At 42.9% G+C, this 24,483-nt stretch overlaps 1 pseudogene; it reads left to right on the top strand.

Annotated features, from left to right (window-relative positions):
• LOC148135503 (Fc receptor-like protein 2) overlaps positions 1 to 24,483 on the top strand; it is a 39,318-nt pseudogene that overhangs the window by 6,336 nt on the left and 8,499 nt on the right.

A 24,483-nucleotide genomic window follows, 5' to 3' on the forward strand; every position in this document is an offset into this window, starting at 1 on the left:
GAACACATGGACATGTGACCTGTGTTAAAATGACTGGCTTCCAAAAAAGTTGGGGTCCTGTTTGTGCACACACTGGAGGTGTTCTGTAAAGTGTCAATCTTGTCTATGTTTGGTTTCACCAATGTAGAGTAGGCCACATTGGGTGCAGCGAGTTCAATAAATAATATTGGAGGAGGTACAGTTGAAATGCTGCTTCACCTGAAAGATTGTTTCGGCTTTAGGGTCCTACAACATGGAGACAGGCCCTTCAGTTCAATGTGCTCCACGCTGACCAAGATGTCCAGCCACTCTAGCCCCATTTCCCTGCACTAGGCCCATATCCTTCCAAACCTTTACTATCTATGTAATTGTCCAAATGCCTTCTAAATGTTGTCAATGTACCCGCCTCAACCATTTCCAGAACTTAATACCATCTGCTAGCGGGTATTTGACCCAGATTATTTAATTAATGGGCACATGGGTGTAGATAAATTCAAGAGAGGAAAGAAATGAACCATTATCCAAGGTGCAGGATTGAGGGAATCACCCCTGCCTCCTTTTGACAGTATTTGACCATAAAATAATCTTTCCCTGGTAAATGATCTGATTGCACTGTTCCAATCTGTGATTCTGCTCTGTGAACGCTAGGGGTGGTGACAGTAGGCATTGCTGATATGTGTGCATGTCTGCTGATTCTCACTGTCAGACAAAGCTAACTTCTTTATCTCTCAGTAATACGCATGAGCTTTCATTTCCCTTCTTGACACAAGGAGTTATATGTAAATATTAGCTCGATTTTCCCTTCCATGAAAATAATGGTGTAAGTAACACCGAAAATGATTTATATGCGTCTGAATTCTGACTCAAATTTAGCGGGAAGCATTGTCAGATGGTGTAGAATTTTAGTGTATTACTTGAAAGTTATTTCAATTGAGTTGTTGTCGAATTAGTGCATTACTTTTTCACCAAAGGTGAAGATTTAGCGTTTGTAATTTAATCTTGTGTCTAACTTTTTTAACATCTCTGGGTTAATTCTATTTGCAGCATGATGTTCGACAAAAAATCTTTTCATTTCATTATTTTTTTTTCAACGATGGGTAGGTATGTGAAGATAAGAAAGGAAGACATGCACATTAAACCAGGGCTCAGCAGTAACAGTCTGAACGAAATCGTGCAATTTTGATGTATATGTACTCTATTATGAAAAACGATATTAAATGTATGATTCAAATGTCCTATCCATCCATCTATCTGTCATCCACCTATCTATCTATCTATCTATCTATCTATCTATCTATCTATCTATCTATCTATCTATCTATCTATCTATCTATCTATCTATCTATCTATCTATCTATCTATCTATCTATCTATCTATCTATCTATCTATCTATCTATCTATCTATCTATCTATCTATCTATCTATCTATCTATCTATCTATCTATCTATCTATCTATCTATCTATCTATCTATCTATCTATCTATCTATCTACCTTTCTTCACATTTCTACCGTTACACTCCAGCTTACTTGTAATATATGAGAAATAAAAAAAGTTGCTAACGCTGCTTTTCGAGTCCTAAAGTTAAATTAAAATGGGCTGCAGCTTTCATTTACAGAAACACATATTTGTCAGATTTATTTACTGGAAATACTTGCTTTGATGAAGCTTGATTCAATCGTTGATAAAACTTCAATCCCTCCTTGAGAGAAAGGACAGATGTAGCATAATCTCATACTTTCGCCATATTGCATGCAATCTGGTCTCCCTCCTACAGGAAGGATTTTGTGAAGTTTGAAAGGGTTCAGAAAGGATTTACAAGGATATTGCCAGGATTAGAGGATTTGAGCTATAGGAAGAGGCTGAGTAGGCTGGGGCTGTTTGTTCTGAAACGTCAGTGGTTGAGCGGTGATCTTATGGAGGTTATAAGATCATCATTGGCATTGATATGGTAAGTAGACAAAATCTTTTCCCTGGAATGGTGGTAGTTTGGGGGGAAGGGTAGTTGATCAAAACTAGAAGGCATAGGTTTAGGGTAAGAGAAGCAAAGTTTAAAGGGGACTTAAGGGGCAACTTGTTTCATGCAAAGGATGGTGCAATGTAAATAAGCTGCCAGAGAAAGTGGTGGAGGCTGTTACAATTACAACATTTAAAAGGCATCTGTATGGGAATGTGAATAGGAATGGTGACAGCAATATGGGCCAAGTACTGGCAAAGGGGACTAGGTTGATTTAGAATATCTGTTGGCATAGGCAAATTCGACCTAAGGGTCTGTTTCCATGCTGTCTATCTCTATAACACTATAACTACTTTTTCATGGCCACTGCATCAATTCAGAGAACAGGCTTTTGAGCCAACAGATGTATAAATTGTGCATTTCCGAGCAGCGTTTCATTGTTAGGGAAGGAAAGTACTTGAGTGTATTTCTGAGAGAAAAGCAACCAGATCCGTTGCTTTCGTAACAGAGGAACGTAATAACGGGAGTGGGCCGTTCATCCCCATCAACCTGCTGTCCCATTGAGTACGACAATGGCTGATCGAGCAACTACAATGCATTTACACACTCCATCCCATAACCTACTTAAAGATTGGTAATGAGAAATTTATCAGCCTCTACCTTAAACATACACAGTGATGGAGTGACCCTAGCACCCTGCAGGTAGATTACAATCTACTGAGCAAAACAAAATAAACCCTCATCTTTCAAATTACACTTATTTTACAATTCTGCCCAGTTCTCATCTTCCCCCAACCAGCAAATATTCAACCTATAGGTAACATGTCTCTTTAAGAATTGTGTTACTTTATTTTCAATGATATCATCGCTCATCCGTGGAATGCCAAGACAATGCAGGCCCAGTTTGCCCACTGGCTCTTCATATGATGTTGGCCCCATCCCAGGGGCAAGTCTGGTGAATCTTCATGGCTCTCTCGCTACAGGAAAATAGCATATTTCCTGACATAAGGAGACCCAAACTGCACACAGACCTGCAGATACAGCCTAACCAAAGTCCTATGCATTTGAAACAAAACTTAACTGCTCCTGTACTCAAATCCTCTTGTAATAATGAATTACCGTTCCATTAGCCTTCCTACAAGCGTAATCAGATATGCAGCAAGGCATCAGAGATTCTTGCAATAACCGTGCAACTGTAATCTTAGGTGACTTTAATTGACATAGACATCGACAAAACAAAATGATGGAATGTTTTCGTGAGTATGTGTATGTGTATTTTTAAATTTGTTTTGAAGGATGTGGGTGTCACTGGCTGGCCAGTATTTATTGCCTGTTCCTAGTTGCCCTAGAGAAAGTGTTAGGTAAAAACAATGACAGCAGATGCTGGAAACCAGATTCTGGATTAGTTGTGCTGGAAGAGCACCGCAGTTGAGGCAGCATCCGAGGAGCAGTGAAATCAACGTTTCGGACAAAAGCCCTTCATCCGGAATACAGGCAGAGAGCCTGTAGCGTGGAGAGATAAGCTAGAGGAGGGTGGGGTGGGGAGAAAGTAGCATAGAGTACAATAGGTGAGTGGGGGAGGGGATGAAGGTGATAGGTTAGTGGGGAGGGTGGAGTGGATAGGTGGAAAAGAAATAGGCAGGTAGGACAAGTCATGGGGACAGTGCTGAGCTGGAAGTTTGGAACTGCGGTGAGGTGGGGAAAGGGGAAATGAGGAAACTGTTGAACTCCCCATTGATGCCCTGGGGTTGAAGTGTTCTGAGGCAGAATATGAGGCGTTCTTCCTCCAGGCGTCTGGTGGTGAGGGAGCGGCGGTGAAGAAGGCCCAGGACCTCCATGTCCTCTGCAGAGTGGGAGGGGGAGTTGAAATGTTGGGCCACAGGGTTGATTGGTGCAGGTGTCCCGGAGATGTTCCCTAAAGCGCTCTACTAGGAGGAGTCCAGTCTCCCCAATGTAGAGGAGACTGCATTGGGAGCAACGGATACAATAAATGATATTGGTGGATGTGCAGGTAAAACTTTGATGGATGTGAAAGGCTCCTTTAGGGCCTTGGATGAAGGTGAGGGAGGAGGTGTGGGCGCAGGTATTGCAATTCTTGCGGTGGCAGTGGAAGATGCCAGGATGGGAGAATGGGTTGTTGGGGGCCGTGGACCTGACCAGGTAGTCACGGAGGGAACGGTATTTGTGGAAGGTGGAAAGAGGTGGGGAGGGAAATATATCCCTGGTGGTGGGGTCCGTTTGGAGGTGGCGGAAATGTGGACTGACGATTTGGTTTATGCGAAGGTTGGTAGGGTGGAAGGTGAGTACCAGGGACGTTCTGTCCTTGTTACGGTTGGAGGGGTGGGGTCTGAGGACGGAGGTGCGGGATGTGGACGAGATGCGTTGGAGGGCATCTTTAAACACGTGGGAAGGAAAATTGCGGTCTCTGAAGAAGGAGGCCATCTAGTGTGTTCTGTGGTGGAACTGGTCCTCCAGGGAGCAGATACGGCGGCGGCGGAGGAATTTGGAATTTGGAATACGCTACTTTCTCCCCACCCCTCACTTATCTCTCCAAGCCTCAGGCTCTCTGCCTGTATTCCTGATGAGGGGCTTTTGCCCGAAACGTCGATTTTACTGCTCCTCGGATGCTGCCTGAACTGCTGTGCTCTTCCAGCACCACCAATCCAGAATAGAGAAAGTGTTGGTCAGCCATCGTCTTGAAGAATCAAAAAGGGATAGTTATTTAACCTTGAAGAACCAACTGGACAACAGGCTCATCTAGATGCAATGAGAAATTAACAGTCTTGTCATGCAAAGATCCTTTGGAGCAGGGTGACCATAATGTGGCACCATTCTCCATGAAGATGAAAAGCCACGTAGTTGAATTTAGAGGGTAGGATCCAGAATCTAAATAAAAGGATATATAATTTAAGAGGCAGGAATTGACAAGGATGGATTGTGGGGCCATACTAATGTGGTTGCTGGTGGATAGTGAATGGTTCATGTTTAAAAATTGTACTCATGCAGGCCAACAGGTGATTGTAGCTTCTGTTTATGTGGACAAAATATAGCACATGATACCCAGTAAGAGAACTCATTGGTTGGTATTCAGGATGGTGCACACCCAAGAAAGTGCACCTATAGCTGATTTGGAACAGTTAAATTGCTTTTACCTCCTACCAATTAAGGGTACAAGTTCGGCAAGCAGCTGATTCATTTTGAACTAACTGTGCTAAAAGCCTCGGGCCCAAGCTTGAAAGTGAAATTGTTAGAGAAACATTGACCTTGATTAGCTCAACATTTTCAGACTGGAAAACGACTGCCTGAGTAAAGTCCTAATTAAATATTCGCAAGTTTTTCAGCAAGCTTATAGGATAGAATCCCCACTGTTGGAATAGAGGCCATCTGGCCCATTGAGTTCACACCGACCTACCGAAGAGTATCCCACCCAGACTCATGCTGTAACCCTGCATTTCCCAGGGTTAATCCTCGTACAGGGCAATTAGGCTTGGCCATTCAATCTAACCTGCATACCCTTGAACTGTGGGAGGAAATCGGAGCATCAGGAGGAAACCCATGGAGCCATAGGGCGAATATGTAAACTCCACACAGACAGTTGGCTCAGGGTAGAATCAAACCCGGCTCCCTGGTGCTGTGAGTCACTGCTCCAGGCTGCAGGGATGATCAAAGAGGCCAAGAAGCAATTCCATAATTCTGCCAGTGCCATTAGTTTTATGCACAAAAGTAGAGGTAGATTTTCGGAGGCTGGAAAGTGAAGGAGTCATCAAACCTGCCCAGTTTGTGAATTGGGCATCACCGGTCCTACCAGTTATGAGGCACAATAGGTTAGTTTACCTTTTTGCGATGTTCAAATAACGAACTGCTTTTGGCAGCTGGATAACCACCCCAATCTCTCAAATAGAGGACATGACATACACATTTTGGGTAGAAGATGCAATTCTGAACAAACACATGGACCACATGAAATCTGCACCCTCACAAACTGGGCAAGAGCAGAACATACCCCACTACCTTAGACCATCCAGCAAGGCTGTCACAACCTGTGGGTTCTCCCTCTCCGCCTATCCTCGTAGAAACCTCTCAGAATGAGATGGACACCGCACATGTCACTACCTCAACACCATTACTGACTGAGGAAAATGATGACTTTCTTCCCACACTGCGAGCAATAGGCAGGCTACGGTCCTGTAAAAGCTGCCAGTATTCAAGGCAGAGTTGGAAGGACTGGACCTGGTGGTAAAACGCACAAGCATATGCTATGGGAAAAGGAACAGGTTTATGTACCAGCACTGAGGGAAAATGGGATGTAGTGTTTGGAAAGAGGTCAGCCAGGCGAACCTCATAGAACCTAAGTTCCCTGATTGGTGCTTCTAACCTGGTCCGATCTGGGAGCCCTGACTGACAGATATGAACAGGGGTTACAGGAGTTCTGTTCATTGTAGGAGAGGGTTCTCAGCTGGATTGTGATGAACCACATGAAAGCTGCAACCTCACATGTAAATGAAGGGGGACTTGTTGATGGGAAAGCAGCCTCATGGAGCTATTTCACGATCTTTCCGCAATTCATGCACAACGAAACCCAAATCCCTCTGCACCGAATCACTCTGAAGTTTCCCTCCATTAACCTAATAAGTTTTCTTTCTATTATAAGCGGAGGTGTTGTTAATGCTGTTGCACTTAGTTGCCAATATCAATTAAATGTGTTTCAGTCTAATCTACTGAACAAGGAACTACAGCAGACCTGTGTTCCTGCGTTACCTTCCAGTCATATACCAGATGTGTGAAGCAGCCAAACCCCCAGGCTGTTATATATCCTGTACATGAGTACCCATTAGTCGGCACTTGCAGTTACCGTTTCGTTCAGACACACAATTTCACTTCAGCAATCCCCCGCTCACTCGATGAACTCCACTGAACATGGCGTTTACAGAATGGAAACCTCTTGCCTCACAGACAACTCTGCTCAAAATGGTTCCAGCACTCGTGCTATTTTCAGAGGCCCCCAGACAGCGGGGACTGACTGGAACAATGAGTGGAGACAGCATTGAAACAACGTCGCAGCTGTTCCTTCTGTCACTGCAGCTCCTTTTTCTCTTTCAGAATCAAACAACAAAAACACTTAACTCTCAGAAAGACTGCCAGTCGGGAAATCAGCACATTCCAGGCAGTTGGTTCTGTAAGGATGGAAGGTTGGTGTGAAGCTGCAGCAAGCAATCAGAAAAGCTTGTCGGAATTTCCGGTTCCGTGTGACGGGAATTGAACGTAAGAGTGAGGAAGGTATGCTTCAGTTACCCAAGGGTTCAATGTTTCTGCATCTGCAGAACTATACAGAACTGTTCACCGTCCTTATAATGGATGGAGAAGGTTGGTCACACACAACAGCTACGATTCCTGTGTTTATAACCTGGAATGTTAACTCTGTTCTGTCTCTATTCACACATGCAGACAGACCCATTGAGGTTCTCCAGTATTTTTTGTGTCCACAATCTGTCATGTTAGCTCTCTATTCACAAATTCTGCCAGACTTGCTGAGTTTCTCCAGTACTTTCTGTGTTCATAATCTGGAACGTTAATTCTGTTTTGACTCTAACAAATGCTGCCAGACCTGCTGAGTTTTTCTCGCACTCACTGTGTTCATAACCTGTTACGTTAACTCTCCTTCTCTCTCTCTCCACAGATGCTACCAGACTTGCTGAGCTTTTCCAGCACTTTCTGTTTTTGTTTCAGATCTCCAGCATCCCCACAGTTTTTGTGTTAATAAATACTGCAATTCCAATTGTCACATTCTTAGTCCCATGTCAGCACTGATTGTCTGAATATAATTGAAAATGCTCTCTGCTGTAAAATAAAATCAGATGGGTCAGTGGCACAGTATAGATTTGGAAAAATCAGATCATTACTTTTTGACTATGTGTCCAAAAATAGCTGTATGCAAATTGTTGTTGTCACAATGTTATTTTCTGAATTGCGAATGTGAGAATGAGCAATATAATAAACAAAAACAGAAGTGAGGGAGAGAAAAAGGGGAAACAGTGTTCAAGTGACAGATTATAAACAAAGAAAGTGCTGGAAAAACTCAGCAGGTCTCAGTGTGAATAGAGGATAACGAGGGAGAAGGTAAGACCAGTCAAGGAAAAAGGAGGGAACCTGTGTTTAGAGGTAGAAGGTGTGGGTGAGATCCTAAATGAGCATTGGTATTCACCCAGGAAAAGGATATGGAGGATAGTGAGATTTGCATGGAATATGCTAATATGCTACAGCATGGTGAGTACAAGAAGGAAGTGGGTCTCTTGAAGAGCATTAAGGTGGATAAGTCCGAAGGGCTCTATATAGTATCTACCCCAAGGCCCGATGTTGTCTACCCAGGTAATTGAGAGAGGCAAGAGAGGGAATTTTCTGGGGCCTTGGTTTAGATCTATGTAGCATCACTTCGCCAATGGAGAGATCCTGGAAGACTGACAAGTAGCTAATGTTGTTCCTTTGTTCAAGAAGGAAAATAGGGATAATGCAGGAAACCATAGACTAGTGACTCTCACCTCAGTCGTTGGGAAGCTATTGGAGAGGATTCCTCGGGATAGGATTTGTGCACATTTGGAAAAGCATGGCTTTGTGCAGGACAGCACGTGCCTTACCAACTTGCTTGAATCTTACAATGAGGTGACGAAGATGATCAATGAGGGTAGAGCTGTGGGTATTATTTTCATAGGTTTTAGTAAAGGAATGGTAGGAAACAGACCAAGAACAAGCCGAAGGGATCAGTTTTATTTTGTATTCCGTTTGACACAACACTGGGAACTGGAGGGCGTGTTGATGTGCTGTGCTGTTGTAAGTTCTATGTTACTCGTTATAAATATAGAAAGTGCTGGAGAAACTCACAGAGAAACAGAGTTAACATTTCGAATCCAGTGACCCTTCTTCAGAATTGACAAGGCGGGGTGAATGGAAAAGATCACTGCTGCTGCAAAGGATAAAGGGGCTGTCAATTGTGGTGAAAGCGGAATAGAGTTACAAAATGGTGGATATTAAGATGGGGGAATGGTCAGTCACTCTGTCTTGGTAGGCTCCACGACTGTTTTGCTTTCACTTTCTCCAGTGATTTCTATTTTAGTCACAGATGTTGCTGGTTTAACGGTAGAACGTGCTCTGACAATACATCATCGTCATGACAGCTGCAGAAGTGTATTCAGCCTCGGTGTTGGCTGTTAAACTCTGATAAAGCTCATTCCAAAGACTGATGTGGTTGTTGTGGTGTTCCCTCCTCATGGCGGGGTTGGCTCAGGATGGAGATGCATGTGATCAGCATGAATCGGGGAAGTTTCCTATATCTCTCCGACCTCCGCTACCTCTCTCTCTCTCTCTCTGTCTTTCTCTCTCTGTCTCGGAGATGGTGGTCAGACCGAAGTAGGCTGCGGTTCTCTCTGGTCCTGTAAGCAGCAAAGACTCTGGGCAAAAGAATAGGTTCAGGACACCTTAACATTGTGCCTCAACCTGCTTCAAAATTCCCAGTGACCAGATCAGAATCTGATCCTGGACAGCTACATGGACTGGACTTATAGAGTCCTACAGAGTGGACTCGTCCCAACTCGTCCATCCCAATCAGAATTCCCAAACTGAACTAGCCTGTGTTTGGCTCTTAGCTGTTTCTCTCTCTCTGTAACAGATGCTGCCAGACCTGCTGATTTTCTGCAGTACTCCATATGTTTATAAAGTGGAATATTAACTCTGCTACTCTGTCTCCCTCCCAATAGATGCTGTCACAGGTGCTGAGTTCCTCCAGCGATTTTTGTTTTTCTTTTCTAACGTGAACAGTACTCTCCCGAACTCCGTGCTAGGAAGGACAGATTGGCCTCGGAGGCAGTACAACGTAGGTTAGCAAGAATGAAACCTAGACTTTAGGCGTTAAATTATGTGGAGATATTGCACAAATGAGGCCTGTTTTACCGAGAATTTAGAAGATTAAGGGGTGATCTGATCGAAGATATTGACAGGGTGTAAGAAGAGAAGCTATTTCAACTGGTTGGGGATTCCAGAAATTGAGTGGGTATTGTCTGAGGATTAGGACCAAAAAGTTCAAGAGAGATGTTAGGAAACACATTCACCCACAAAGAGTGGGAGAGGTTTGGAACTCTTCCACAAACTGCAGTGGATGTTGGATCAATTGGTAGTTTTCAATCGAGATGGATCAATGTTTGTTCAGCAACGTTATGAAGAGGATAGTGGCCAAAGTCAGGTATGTGGAGTTTGGCTGCAGATCAACCATTGACTGGTGGACTGGCTCGATGGGCTAAATGGTCTATTGCTGTTCCTGTTGTTATGAGCCAAGCCAGATCCTCAAACCATTTCAAGAGAGTAGCCAAGACCCTGAAGTTACTCGTTGTTTTAAGCAGGTGTCACGTGGAATTTCCAGAAGTATTGCAGCTGGCCAACCGACTTTGTTTTAAACAAAACAAAATTTACTGACAAGATTACTGAATGAAACACAACCAAAAGAGAACAGAATACAGAATAACCTACCCATCCGAAAGCCCAACAGATTATTCCAACTTAATGATGCTGTGCCAACACTTGCAGCAATCCCCACAGACACCCCTTGGCACAAAAAGTAAAAACAAACACAGGGCGTTACAGAAGAGAAGTTAGAGAGAGACAGTCCCAGCTTGGACCTGCTTCTTTGTGCCCAGCATCTTTTTCCACGCTACTGCGAAAAACCAAACCAAGCCAGAGGAGAGCTGAGCTGGGACATCTGGCTATTCTCATTTGATTGTATAAGTATGTTTTAAATATGAAAACCTTCTGTCTAAGACAGTATCTGTTAACTATTATCAAATTAGTCCTAAAATCTTTCAAATCACAGACTTGTCGGAATCTGTGCTGTTAAAAAGAAACAACTAAGGACAGCATAACTTTAAGTATGTACGTTAGATCGCTGAACAGGAAGGTTTGTTTTCAATAGTTTTGTCACCATGACTAGGTAGCATAATCAGTGTGAGTCTCTGGTAAGCGCTGGCGGCATGTCCCGCCTCTCTCTTTATAGGGTTTGCTTTCTTAAGATAGTGATGTCATTTCCAGTTCTTTTTTTCAAGGAAAGGTAGATGGGATCAAAGTCAATGTGTTTAGTGATGGAGTTCTGGTTAGAATGCCATGCCTCCAGGAATTCACAGCATAACCTTGCTAAAGGAGCAGCTTTCTCACACTATATATCGAACTAATCAGTTGGATGTGCTAGCAGCGTATGGAGAGAGCAGCCCCTTTTGCTGTTTCTAAACTTATTGTCTTCTGTTACAGATAAATGCGAGAGAGAGCAGGCATCGATGTAGCAAGCACCAGGTCACACTGAGTTGGAAAATGCTGTGCTACAAAACCGTGTTGAAAATGATACAGACCTCCTTGCTTCTGATTCTCTGTAAGTGTGTGTTTCTAAGGGACCTTACCCATGACAAACCTGTGCTGTTTCCCGGTCACGTGAGATTACGTTCTGCAGTAGATAACCCCACACTTCCTTCTCAGATACAAAAAGCAGAATCTAATGACTGTGGCCAACATAAAAAAAAACTTGGCAACATTCTGGAATGAAACAAATTGGCAACATGGACGATAATATTTTGAGAGAGAGAAAAGAATAATCATTTCATCATGTCCTTTGTTCCCACTTCGGACAACATTATTTGATCTTATCGGAAAAGGATACATGTTACACACACTTGGGCAATCAGACCTAAAAATGTTAAGTCATGGGCGGATCAGAAGAATTTCAGAATCGCACAAAAGGAAGGACAATCAGCAACAATATAGAGGCGAGATATGTCACTGAGCAATGAATGGATATGCCATCACATTCCATCAACATTAGGAGATTAACGAGGATGTTGCCTTGGGGATTGAAGAGTTGCAATGATGGAGATAACTTCAAGAGACTGGGGTAATTTTCCTCACAGCAGAGGATATTGAGAGGGGGGATGGGGTGGGACATGATTGAGATGCAAAAAATGATGAAGTCGACTAGATAGAATAGACAAGGAGATAGTTTTCCTCTTTGGTGGAGGGATTAATGATAGGGACGAGGCAGATAGAACGCATAGATAGGAAACAAATACCGGGAGTTTTACATGGGGATGTGAGCTAAAGCATTTTCACGCAGAGGGTGGTGGGGAATCTGGAACTCCCTGCCTGTAAAGGGTGGAGAGGCAGAAACTCTCATTACATTGAAGAATGATTTAGATGTCAATTTGCGATACCAAAGCTAGGGGCTAAGTGCTGGTAAAATGGAATTCGAGAATAGTGAGGTGTTTGTTTTAGACTGGTACAGACTCTATGAGCTGGTGGGCCTTCTTCTGTGCTGTAGACCTCTCTAGCTCTGAATGTAAACTGGAGATGGTTCTCGCTCTCTTGTGAAGTAATTTTAGATGAGAGGGCGATGCACAACAAGCTCAAAACTCTTCAGAGATGTTTCGTTGTAAGAGTAGCCTATCGTCGCTGAGCTAGAAGTCTCAGTGTGGTCATTGGTGAGACCTGGCTGACTTTGGGAGTTTCTAAGAATCACACTTAGGCAGGAAACGCAGAATCATGTGACTTTATTCATTTTGCAATCATCTTCCCAAATGTACTTTATTTTACAAGAAATCTAGATTTCCAGAGACCTTTATTTGTGTAGGAACAATTGCAAATGTAATGGAAACCTAAGCAGAGAGAAATCAGGAAGGCAAAACGAGGGAATAAATAAAAAAACAGGAAGGTACAAAGCAAAATTGGCAGTTGGAATGTGATAAAGGATGAAGAAACCAATGGGTCCTCACACGTTGATATAAATTCATATTTCTATGTCCACTTCAATGGGAGTGAACAGTTAACAGTTACTATTGAGTTACAGGCAGGACAGGTGTTGTTTCTCTGCTGCTTATCCGCTTATATTGCTTTGACATTGTCTTTACTTTGCCGTTTCAAGGACACTTACAGAAATAATGACATTTGCATTTCAATTCCCTTCTATTTTCCAGTGAATCTTGCTCTCTGTCAGATCATCCAAAGTAAACGAACTGCAAGTTTTGTTTTTGGATAATTATTTGGAAATCTGAAGTCGTGCTGTGCACATCCTTTCAGTGACAATTTAAATATGAATCAATTGGGATTTAATCCCTGTTTTTCTGTCCAGAGTTCGGGATATCCTCTGTAAGGTCAGACACTGGAATCATGTTCAAATCTTATCCCTCGTGGATATACCAACAGTTAAAAAGAGGACCAATGACTTAGTCACATTGGACAGAATCTATTCATTAAATCTGCATTAAAGTTTAACTCCACCACAACTCTCAAATGAGCATGGGATTTTAAACAGTTTTTTTGGGAAACATAAGTTACCGTTCGTTTCAGAAGGGAGAACTTAAATGGAGTATGACTTAAATGGAGAGAAATTGCAGAGAGCTGCAGCACAAAGGGACTTGGGGATGTGGAAGTTCTGTATGAAACACAGAAAACTAGCACAAAGGAGGTGGTAGCGGGTAATCAGGCAATATGGAGGAAAGTTTGGCCATTATTACTAAAGACTACGGAAGTCCTTCTTGCTAACCTATAAGGTGCTGGGGAGACCACACCTGGAGCACTGAGAAATTGTACTGCCGTTATTTAAGGAAAGGTACCATTTCATTGGACGCAATCCAGAGAGGGGTCATTAGCATGATCTCTGGGAAGGAGGGATTGTCTTTTTGAGCAAAGTCTAAACAGGTTAGGGTTCTACTAACTGACGTTTAAAGAATGGCAGGTGATCTCATTGACATACAAAGCTTGGCAGGGTCAATGCTGAGAGGATGTTACTACCTCGTGGAGAGTCGAGGAACAGAGGGCACAGTCTCAGAATAATGGGGCAGCAATTGCTGACTGAGATCAGGGGTGATTTCTTCTCTCACAGGTGTGGGGGTCTTTGGAAATTCTAGCCATAGAGTCCTTGTGTATATTTAAAGCTGACGTAAATTCTTGATCAGTGGGGGGAATTAATGATTATCGGATCAGGCAAGAAGGTGGATGTGAGGGATGTCGCATCATCCATGATCCAATTGGATTTCAGAGCAGTATCAAGGGTCTGAATGGTCTATTCTTATTCTCATGCTCTTCAGGTCTTAAATACGATTAGGAAAGCAGTGGATGGATAAGAGTGGCGAGAGAGTAAATTGAAGGTTTTAATGACTGCTGCGTTGATTTACTTAAAAAGGGGTTTAGGAAGCTAAAACTTAAAGTCACATTACAAATTTGCCAGTAAAATGCAAGGTAATGGCACTGGCAGTTAATGGCAGTAATCATTGACACAATATATTTGGAGACAATAATGTGGAAAATGGACAATTCTGTCTGTTTTTGACAGGACATCAGCATGAAATGGTGCCTCGTACTGATCAGAACTAGCTATGATAACCATTATGATAAATATAAATGAACATTAACTTCAATTCTGATCCTCAATTCCATAACAGGTGATCAGATGCGTGGAAAGGTAATAAACAAGGAGGAGCGTAAGGGAGGACAACAGAGGGAAATGCGGACAGACTATAATAGGCAGGGGCATGGAACATGAAACTTTATTCACTCGTGGGATATGTGCATCACTGGCTGAACCCAGCATTTGTTGACCAATTTCCTAGTTGCTCTCTTTAAGAAGGTGGAGATTGAACTGTCTTCTTGAGCCATTCCGGCAAGTGCTGCAGGAAGAGCCACAATGCCCTTGGAGAGGGAATTCCAGGATTTTGAACCAGTGACACGGAAGAATGAATGTTATATTTCCAAGTTGGGATGCTGAGCGCCTTCGAGGGTAACGTGAAGGTGGCAGTGTTCCTATGGACTGGCTGACCTTATCCTTCTGAAAGAAGTGGTAGTGAGTTTTCTGGTGCTGTCTGACCATCTCCGGTGAATTTCTGCTGTGCATCTTGTAGATGGTACACACTGCTGTTACTGAGCATCGATATTTGAGGAAGCGAATGTTTGAGGATGTGGTACCAATCAAGTGGGAGCTGCATTGTGGTTGGATGGTGTTGTGCTGTTTTTTGGATCTGCACTCATTTGGCCAAGTGGGGAGCATTCCATCACACTCCCGAATTGTGCCTTGTCAATAGTGGACAGGCCTTGGCGAAGTCAGGAGGTAAGTTAGTTGCTGCAATATTCCCAGACGCTGATCTTCTCTTGTCACCATGATATTAGCATAGTGAATTCAGCTGAGTTTCTTGCTAATAGTAATCCCCAAGGTGTTGATAGTGAGAAGATGCAGTGATGGCGAAATTGAATATGAAGGGGGCGATAGTAAAATTCTCTCTCAGTAGAGGCCATTGCCTTCTCTCAGAAGGGGTAGCAATGGCCTAGAGTCGTTATCACCGGACTCTTAAATCAGAGCCTCAGACAATGTTCGTGGGACTTGGGTTCAAAACCCCTACAGCAGATGGTGGAATTTGAATTCAATTAATATCTACCAATTGTTGGAAAAACGCATTTGACTCACTAATGCCCTTAAGGGAATGAAACTGCCATCATTACCTGGTCGAATCTACATGTAGCTACAGACACACAGCAATGTGGTTGACCCTTAACCTCCCTCTGAGCAATTAGGGATGGGTAATAAATGCAGACATAGCCAGCGACGCCCTAATCCAGTGAATGAATTAAAGAAAACTGAATAAAAAGTAGTAACCCTAGCATGTTGATAGTGAGGCAGTTCAGGGATTGTAACACAGTTGAAAAACAAGGCATGATTGTTAGATTTCTCTCAATGGTAACTTGCAGGATATTGATTGTGAAGGTGCAATGATTAGATTCTGTATTAATGGAGATAACCATTGCCTTGTTAATTAAGTAAAGCTTTGCAGCGGATAGGGGTTTTTACTGGAAAATACAGAAAGATAATATTGTGAACTTTCTCATTTCAGCTGCACAGGTTGAGTTGAGATTTGATCGAAGCATTGAGTATTGCAGAAATGTTTTTACATTGTAATCAATTGGTTCTAATAAAGCTAAACATAATCTGTGCAGTTAACTCTTCCGAACAGTAAATCAACTATTGCCTGTCAACAATTAGCCCTTTGAAAAATAAAGAAGTTGACTTAACGGTTGGCGCTGCAGAGGCGATGTATCAAGCAATCAATGGTTAGGTGCCAACTAAATTCACCGAGTACAGACTTTTTTGTCTGGACTGTACCCTTTGGTCAATAGACAACTTGAACTGGAACTCTCTATACTGGGACGCTGAGGCTGAACTGCACACTGTGTTTATAGTAGTGAGAGGTCAACATGATGCAATGATTGGATCCTCAACCTTTCTGCTTCTCTCTCTCTCTCTTCAGCTTTTGGAAGGCCCGTACTTAAAGTATATGCTACAAATGGATTTGTAAAAGAAGGAGAGACTTTAAAATTTCAATGTGGGACAGGAAAAAGACGGGCTGTTTATTTTTACAAAAATGGACAGTTTTTCGCTTATGGATGGGGTAATATTTATGAAACATTCGCGAACAATGAAAGTGGCGGGTCTTATCACTGTGAGACATACAACTCATGGCAAAAGAGTGAAACTGTTGAAGTTGTCGTCACGGATAAGCGAACTTTGACTTTCATTTACATTTTTTAAAATTGCATGGAAGTGGAGTGCACAGTGTTCAAAGAATATACAGCACAGGACAGTCCTTTCAGCCTCGCAAGACTGTGCTGCAACATAATGCCTATCTAAACTGAAACACTTTTACTGCACGGCTGTCCATGTCCCTCTATTTACTGCCTGGTCATTTATCTGCCAAACGCCTTTTAAAAATTTGTATTGTATCTGCTTCCACCACATCCTCTGGCAGTGAATTTCAGGTATTTACCCTCTCTGGAAAAGAAGGTGCTCCTTACATCTTCTTAGAATCTTTTTTTTCCTTAAACCTGTAACTGAGTAATTGACATTCCGACGCTGGGAAAAAGGCTCTGACAATCCTTTCGACCCATACAGCTCATAATTTTGAAAACTTCAATCACGTCATCCTTTTCTTTCTGACATTCAAGCAAGAACAAGCTGAATTTGTGCAATATCTGCTCTTAGTTAATACCCTCCGAACTAGGCATTATTTTGGTAAACAAGTTCAATTGCCTCTCCAAAGCTTCCACATCCTTATGGTAGTGTGGCGACCAAAACTGCACCATTTTCTTGACCTTCAAACAAATTTCAAACAAATGCAAATGTTTCAAAATGATTTAATGCTGAAACTTTAGTTTTGCTCAGTCAGTCACTTATGTAAAGTGTGGTACCACACATGGGAGTTAGTAATTTCTCACGAGGAGAATTTGAATAGGTTGGGCCTTCACTCATTGAAAGTTAGTAGAATCAGAGGCCACCTTTTTGAAGATTGCTAGAGTACTTGACAGGCTATATTTGGAGAGAGGTTGTTTACTCTTGTGTGGGTGAGGCATAGTCCAGAGGGCCATCTTCTCAGAATAAGGACGAGGCAGAGGCGGGGCGTGGGCGTTTGGAATTACCCATTAAAAATGGAGATGAAGAGGAATTTCTTCTCTCCGAGGGGAGTGAGTCTTTGGCATTCTTTACTTCGGATGGCTGTCAAGGCTGGGTCATTTAATATATTTGAGGGTAAAGTAGACAGATTTTAAAGCTGGGACGGGAATCGAGGTTTATGGGACAAAAAGGCAGGAAAGTGGAGTTGACAATGATCAGATCAAGATTAGAGTAATGCTGGAAAATCACAGCAGTTCATTTTTTTTTCCAGCAATACTCTAATCTAGAATCTGGTTTTCAGCATCTGTAGCCCTGGTTTTTACCTAAAGATCAGATCAACCATGGTCTCATTGAATAGAGGAGCAGATTCGATAGGATGAACGACCTAATTCTGTTCATACGTCTTATAGCCTTGAGGTCTGATCGCTTTAAGGTGGAGGGGACTTGGTAGCCAAATTACATACTCCTGCTTCTTTTTGTCCTGGTCTTATGAGCTCTCCTCAGGTTAGGGGTTCCAAAATTGTATTTAACATTCCAGGGACGTTGAAAACAAACTGGCAGTAGTTCTCTGGACTGGATTGTATAAAATATTGGGGATTGGCTGGCCGATACTTGAAAATGTACTTGGGCAATAAATTATCAGTGATCGTGAATGTTTCAGGAGCAGTTTCCAATGTAACAAACGTCTACGGTCAGCTGTGATGATGCAACTTTACCTTTGATTTAAATAGAAATGTGTCCCAGTTTCACTTTTGGAAGGAGAAACCCTAAAACTGAATTGTCGGTACAAATACTCACAAATACCCTTACAAATTGGTGGAAGAAGAACTTTGGCTTTTATAGAAATGGCAAGAAGATCCATTCAATGTGGCTCTCACGACGTGAATCATCATATAACATTAAAGTAAACAGCACCGATGACAGTGGATGGTACAGTTGTAAAATTGATTGGTCTGAATCACGAAATGTTAAAGTTCAGGTACAAGGTACGTACTTGAGTTTGCATTCTGTGGTAGACAATGTGCATACTGGTCTCAATTGTTAATTTAAACACAGGAGGCATTCTCAATTATCCAGTATAGAAGGGGCCCTTTTTTCAAACCCACTTTTCCGCATTGTATTGAACGTTATGACCCTTGAAGTGCTCACCCATTTACTTTTTAAAGTTTGTGTGGTTTCCTGCCTCAACTACCTTTCCAGGCAGGGCATTCCAGACCCTCACCATCCTGTTGGTGAAACAATCCTCAGTCCCCCTACAAACCTCCTTTCTTTCATTTAGAACTGATGAGTTCCTTGTTACTGATTCTTCAACCAAGGGAAACAGCTGTTTTCGATTCATCCTGTCCATAATCCTACACAAATCTGTCAGGTACCCCCTCAACTTTGTCTGCTCCAGAGAAAATAACAGAGCTCATTAGCTCTCCACTCATCACCTCCCACCCTGCTCACCTGCCTTTGAGAGGAGCCATTCCTCCTCATCTCTGTTTTGAATCTGTCCCCAAACCCTTCTAATGAAGCAGCGACGTCTCGTGCCAGATTATCCCATACGAGGGAACATTCTATCCACATCTCGTTTGTTAGTCCTCCTTTTACAATAGTATGAGTAAAGTCACCCATGGTCCCACTCTTTAATCAGTGAGAGAGGGAACTGGGTTGTGGTCGAATCTGAGGAGTACCACGCCTCAGTAAAGGGGAGAGGTGGAGATGTAGATTCCTTCGTGACCACCTCAGCTGGTGTTGGAATTGAGGTTAATAAAGTCATTAGGGGCAGAGATAAGGTGATTCAAGCAAGGTGTTGGGGAGTCCAAAACAAGAAGGTATAACTTTAAGATGAAGGGAAAGATTTGAAAACGACCTGAGGGGCAAAATTTCCACACAGAGGGTGGTGCATGTACGGAATGAGCCGCCAGAGGAAGTACTGGAGAAGTAAGATACAATTTCAGCATTTAAAAGGCGTTTGGATAAATATGTGAATGGCAACGCTTTAGAGGGACTTGAACAATACAGACAAATAGGAATAAATCAGTTTGGGAAACCTGGTTAGCTTGGCAGAGTTAGGCCAAAGTCTCTGTTTCTGTCCTGTATGATTCTATGACTGCAGTGCCATCAAAAAATAATTTTAAATTTGGAAAGTAAGAGAAAGATAAAATATCTCCCTCTCTCCTGTCCTTGGTCAGTAAATGCTCACATCCTTCATCCCGGGTCGCAATTGTGGATTTGGCTTTGTGATCATAACAGTAGATTAATGAGTCCCAATTGTGTGTTACATTCCAGAACGATTCACCAAGCCCGTGCTGAGGGTGGAACTGGCGCCTGAAGTATTCGAGGGCCTCCCGGTCACGCTGTCGTGTACTGTCTCGGTGGCACAACCCTTCATCCAGCTTCACTACTCATTTTACAAAGACAGCGCCGTCCTGGAGGCCGTGCCTGATCAAGACAGCGTGTACACCATCAACGCAGCGGCTGCAAAAGTTTATGGGAATTACGCCTGTGAAGCGATTAACACAGTTTACAGTCTAAGGAAAAGGAGCAACAGCATTCACATTTCCATTAAACGTAGCTATCTGTCATTATCCCCAGCGCAAATTAAAGGCCCTTCGACCCATCGAGTCAAAAACAGCCACCTCACTATTATCTAATCCCTATTTTCCTAACATGTGGTACTTGGCCTCGCGAGTGCACTTCTAAACACTCTTCAATTTAATGGGGGTTTCTACCTCTCCTACCCGAACAGGCAGTGAGTTCCAGATAATCTGAGTAAAAATGTGTTTCCTCTCATCCCTTCTAAATCTTCTGTACCTTACCTTTAATCGATGTCCCCCTCCCTCCACCAATTGGGAAAGGTTCCCTCCTGTATACCCTATCTACACCCCTCATCATTTAATAAATCTCCATCATAACCTCCACCCTCTGCTCTAAGGAAAACAACCCAAATCTATCCACTCTCTCTCCATCACTGAATCTCTACAGCTCCTGGTAAATCTCCTTCTGCACTCTCTCCCAGTGCTGTCCTGTCCATCCTAGAATGTGGATTCCATAACCGAGTACTCTCGCTGTGGTTGTATTTATTTATTCCAAATGCGATCACGATCATCCCCAAATCTGACCTGGAGCTAGCACGATGATGACACTCTTGATTGACATTGAAAGATTGTTAGGAATCTCCTGCACTGGCCCCGCCTCGTGATTTTCTTGCTCTCGTTCTGATCACTGAGCTTACCCAAGCCCAGACACTCTACAGGCTCAAACAGAAACATGTCCTTTTGCTTTTCAGAGGCGTTCGCTGTCGCTATGTTGATCATGCGTCCTGAGGGACAGCTGTTTGATGGTCAAAGGGTTAAACTGGTGTGCTGGGTTGAAGGGAATCCCTCCCAAGCGTCCTTATGGTGCAGCTTTTACAGAAATTGGGTCCTTCTCCAGTCTCCAGCTGATTACAGCGATTACGTCACTGAGTCAGCTCGTCTGGCAGGCTCGGGTACTTATCATTGTGAAGTCACAGATGGGAAGGTGTGGAAACGCAGTAATTAGCTCCCTTTGCCCATCAGGCGTAAGTATCATTTATCATTGTCCGTTTCTTAACTGTTAAAGACTCAGAATAGAGACAATTTATCATCACTCCCCTACATCTCACAAACATATATTGGAGAGCTAGAGACAAAGAGCACAGGGCATTGGGTGGGCCATTCAGGACTGAGATTGGGAGAAATGTCTTCACACAGAGAGTGAGAAGCCTGTGGGATTCATCGCCCAGAAAATTATGGAAACATGTAAATGTCACTAGGCCATCCAGTCCTTCCAGTTTGTTATGCATTCACGAGGATTGTGGCTGATCTTCCAACTCAGTTCCTTGTCCACTTACTCTCTTCTTTACCCTTAAGAATTCCATTCACTGCCTTCTTGAACAACATTCAATGCCTCAGCTCCGACCACTTTTTATGGCAGAAAATTCCACAGGCTCCCCGCTCTCTTGGTGCAGGCAATCATACCGATATCAGTCTTACTCCATGTCCTTTAGACTGCGACCCTGGATGTCTCACGCATGTCAATAACATTTTTCTTGCGCTTTCCATGTCTAATTAGTAAATTTGCAGATGTCATGAAATTCGGTGGTGTTGGTGGACAGTGAGGAGGTTTGACAAAGAATATAGATCAGTCTGAAAGTTGGGCACAGAATCCGCAGATGGATTTTAATCCTGAATAATGTGAGCTGATACATTTTTCAGAGGTGAAATGCGAGAGTAAAATGCACAATAAATGACAGGACCCTTGGGAGCATTTATATACAGAGGGATCTTGGGGTACAAGTCCATAGTTCCCTGAAAATGGCAACATAAGTGGATAACGTGATAAAGAAGCCATATGGCATGCTTGCTGTCATCAGTCGAGCCAATGAGTAGAAATGTTGGCAAGTCATATTGCAGCTGTATAAGACTTTATTTTTTTGCCACATTTGGAGCATATGTGCAGGTTTTTTGCCTGCACTGTAACAACATGTGGAGACTTTCGAGAAGGTGCAAAACAGGTGCAAAGAGGAGGAGCGTTTAAAGGAGATATGAGAGGAAAGTTTACCTCAGAGTACAACGAGATCTTGATTGGATGCGGCAATGGACTGAGGAGTGGCAGATGGAGTGCAATTTAGATTAATGTGAGTTGCTGCATTTTAAAAAGGCAAATCAATACAGAACCTGTGCACTTGATGGTAAGATTCTGGGGTTGCTGACCAAAGTGACCTTGGAGTGCAGATTCACAGTTCCTTTAAAGTGGAGTTACAGATAGATAAGTGAGTGAAGAAAGTGATTAGTATGCTTTCCTTTTTTGGTTAGGACATTAAGTACAGCGGTTGGAGGTCATGTTGTAGCTGTACAGCTCATAGGTTAGGCCACTTCTGGAATAATGTGTACAAATCTGGTTTCGCTCCGAAAGGAAGGATATTGTGAAACTTGAAAGGGTTTAGGAAAGAAATTACAATGATATTGCCAGGGTTGGAGGAATTGAGCTATCCAGGAAAGGTTGAATAGGCTGGGGTTGCTTTCCCTGGATCATTGGAGGCTGAGAGTTCACCTTATAGAGGTTTATACAATCATCAGGGGTATGGATTGGGTAAATGCACAAAGGCTTTTCCCTTGAGTGTGGGGTTGGGGGGGGGGTCCAAAACTGGAGGACGTAGGTTTAGGGTGAGAGGGGAATAATTTAAAAGGGACCTAAGGAGTAATTGTTTCAAACAAAGGATGGTGCGTCTATGGGATGAGCTGTCAGAAGAAGTGGTGGAGGCGAGTAACATTACAACATTTAAAAAGCATCTGGTTGGGTATATGAATTGAAAGGGTTTGGAGATATAAGGGTCAAGTGCTGGCAAATGGGACTAGATCAGTTTAGGATACCTGGTCGCCACAGACGAGTTGGACTAAAGCTGCGCTACATCTCTATGACTCTATGATTTCACACCATGAGTGGTAAATGCCTGGTACACACTGCTTGAGCAGTTGGTAGAAACAAACATGATAGCAATGTTTAGGAGGCATGTAGACAGACACTTGAATATGTAGGGAGCAGAGGGATACGGACCACATGTAGTCGGATGGAATTCATACAGAATGATATCACCGTCATACACAGCCACGGTGGGTCGAAGGATTTGTCCCTGTGCTGTAATTTTTTATGTCCTAAGAATTCTCACCATGACAGATGAGAGAATCTGAATTCAATTCCAAAGGTTGATTGCAGCCGGACAACCGTCAACTGCCCTCTGTGTAATTAGGGATGAGCAAGAAATACTGGACGACCCAGTGACACCTACATCCAACCAATGAACAAAAACAAAAGGATATGCGTTTTTTTTTTGTCTGTGATGATGTTCATAAATGAGTTTGCAATTAACCCCGCCAAATACAATGATCTATCATTTGTCTATGATTACAGGAATTCCAGTGTCAAAACGGAACTAACAATTCTACCCGAAAAGGATCTAATTGAAGGAGACACAGGATCCTTAATCTGTTCAATGGTTCTCTGCCGATTTATTACCAATTCTACAACAGCTCAAGTGTGAAACTGTACAGGGAGCTTTCCAAGACCACTGAGTTTGTTTACAACATTGGGCCTATCAGCAGGAGAGACGAAGGGCTTTACCATTGCTCAGTAAGAAGTGAGGTGACAGGCCCTCAGCACAGCGAAGTCATAGAGATCACAGTGATAGGTGAGTTCACAGGGACTCTCTCCCAAAGAGTAAATGAACCATCAGCACAGGAAATACTCTGCTGAGACCAAAGCAAAGCAAGTGCTTCGTCCTTAAAAACCATACTTTTGACTAAAGCAACACAAAGATAGAGAGAGGACTGCAGATGCTGGAGCTCAGAGTCAAAAGGTATGATGCTGAAAAAGCACAGCAGGTTAGGAAACGTCCGTGCAGCAGGAGAGTCGATGTTTCGGGCATAAGCTCTTCATCAGGAATGTGATGAAGAGCTTATGCTCGAAATGTCAACTATGCTTTTCCAGCATCACACTTCTCAAAACAAAAGCAGCACAGCCTTCGACATCAGAATCTTAGACTCCTATGGCAGGAAAACAGGCCCTTCTGCTCAAATTGGTCCATACCTACCAAATTGTCCATTCACGCTGACCCAATGTCCTTGCACTTGGTCCAATATCCTTCTAAACCACTCCTATCCATGTACTTGCCCAAACGACTTTTAAATATTGCTTGATGTCTCCTCTTCAAACACTTTCACTGGCAGCTCATTCCATATGCGTACCACCCCGTGTGTAAAAGAGTTGTTCTTCAGGTTTCCCTTTTATTCATTCCCATCGAACCTTAATCTGATGCCCTCTAGCCCTCGGCTCCAAAACACTTGGTAACAGACTGAGTGCATTCACCCCAACCATGCCTCTCATAATCTTTTACACTTCTTTGAGATGTCCCCTCAGTCTACTACGCTAATAAGGAAAAGGGCTTAGCTTATCCAGCCTCTCCCTAAAACTCTCAGTGTTGAATCCTTGCAACATCCTTGTAAATTTCTTCGGTATTCTCTCTAGTTTAAAAACATCCACACATTACATTAGCTTTTGAATATAAGTAATTCCCTAACTCTCTTT

The sequence above is a fragment of the Chiloscyllium plagiosum genome, unplaced genomic scaffold (genome assembly GCF_037043375.1).
Source record: "Chiloscyllium plagiosum isolate Xiang-an unplaced genomic scaffold, Cpla_swu_hap1 HiC_scaffold_49, whole genome shotgun sequence".
Lineage (NCBI taxonomy): Eukaryota > Metazoa > Chordata > Chondrichthyes > Orectolobiformes > Hemiscylliidae > Chiloscyllium > Chiloscyllium plagiosum.